The sequence below is a fragment of the Tupaia chinensis genome, unplaced genomic scaffold, assembly GCF_000334495.1.
Source record: "Tupaia chinensis unplaced genomic scaffold, TupChi_1.0 Scaffold147307_1, whole genome shotgun sequence".
Taxonomy (NCBI): Eukaryota; Metazoa; Chordata; class Mammalia; order Scandentia; family Tupaiidae; genus Tupaia; species Tupaia belangeri.
Genome location: NW_006207158.1, coordinates 9455 through 11141, shown reverse-complemented (window position 1 = coordinate 11141; position 1687 = coordinate 9455).

Sequence of the window (1687 nt, the reverse complement as noted above, 5' to 3'; positions counted from 1 at the left end):
TCTCCCTGCAAGTTCGTGCGGTTGGAGGTGCGTCCTGCACTTTTCTGACATACCCCTTTTTAGGGACATCACCCCACCCAGCCTCACAACGCCATGGTTTTCTCCCCCACCCCACCCCCATCTCTCTCCCCCTCAATTGCCTTTTAAACCCTATGTCTTCCTCGTCCTTCCTGGATCTCTGCAGTGTTTGTGGGCTGGCTTCGGCAGGTGGCCCTCTATACAGGGCTGGAAAAACGGAGGCCTCCCAGGCGAGGTGGTGTAGCTGGGTCCACCTGTCCCTACCTGGGCTTTCCTCCCTCTGAGTGACAGCTTGGTCGTCCCCTCCACTACTCCCTCCTTTTCCTTCCACACTGGAGAGTGCGGGCTCTCTGCTCTCTCCTAGGCCTCCTTCTCCTCTCCAACTGTCTTTAAGGCCCCAGGATATTTGACACAGGCCAAGCAGAAAGGCCACAGTGACCGCTCAGCTCCATGCAGTTGGGGTAGCCTCAGAGCAGGCTGGTTGAGAGCGGGCGCTGCGGGCGCCTCACCGTGGACGCTGTCAGCCTGACGGTGAGATGCCAAGCTCAGCCTGGGTTTTCCCAGGACCGGCCTGGGGCTGTGCCCTGTGGGGTCTCGGTCCCTCCCTGACCACCAGGCGCCCTGGGGCCAGCGCTAATGCTAACGCTAACGCCTGCTCTGAGGCCCCAGAGGAAGTCCGCAGCTGCTGTGGCATCTAATGTGGGGGCACCCAGGGGACCCGAGATCCTGCACAACTGGGTCAGCAGCCAGAGTCCGACCCGGGTTGCTACTGGCACAACGGAGCGCTGACCATCACGGGATCAGCCCGCGCACGCCAAGCCTGGTGACCACTATCTTGTTTCCCTCCATTGTTTTAAAAATAAAAAGTTTCTGAGACCAACCGAGAGCGGAGAGCATCATGGTTAGTTGCTGAACTCCCACCTTGTAGACCTCGGTTCGGGCCAGGTCGGGTTGGGTTGGAGGCTTAACGTTTACGCTGGGCGTGCTGAGTGCATGCCCAAAATCCAGAGAGGAGAACGGAGGAGAAGGGATTCTGGCATGGCCATACCCACCCCCACATAGTGGGTTGGGGGTGATTTTCTCGCTTTCTGACTTCCTGTCTCTCTGGGGAGTGCACATGCCCTGTAGCAAAACTCTCTCTCTAAAAATGAAAACAAGGAAATCAACAAAACTAAAGCCTTTCACGTATTTTTATTTTTTCATTGTTGAGCAGCAGCTCTCTGCTGCCCCGTCTCCGTCTCCCCGTCTCCCTGTCTCCACTCACCTCCCACCTCAGCCCCGGGGTCCGGCGACGCCTCTCCACTGGCACCCCGGGGGTCGCGTTGTCCGGTCCTTCCCTCTCGCGGCTTTCCTCCTTCCACCTTCCCCTTTGGACCTCCTGCCTCTTCCCGATCTGGTCCCACAGACCCCGGGGCCGCCCTGAGCAGACCGAGGGGAGCACAGGGCGCCCGGGGTCCAGAGAGGCGGCGCCCAGCACAGGGAGCGCCATGAGGGAGCCCGCGGGCCGTTCTGCACCCCCGGGACCCCCGCGGCTCAGGTCGGCTCGGAGCCGGGCGTCTCGGGGCGCTGGCTGGGGCAGGACGGGGCAGGGCGGGCGTCTCGGCCGCTGCCCCGCTCGCTCCCGCCACCCGGCGCGGGCTTCTGGCCCGATGGACAATTCCAGCCGCTC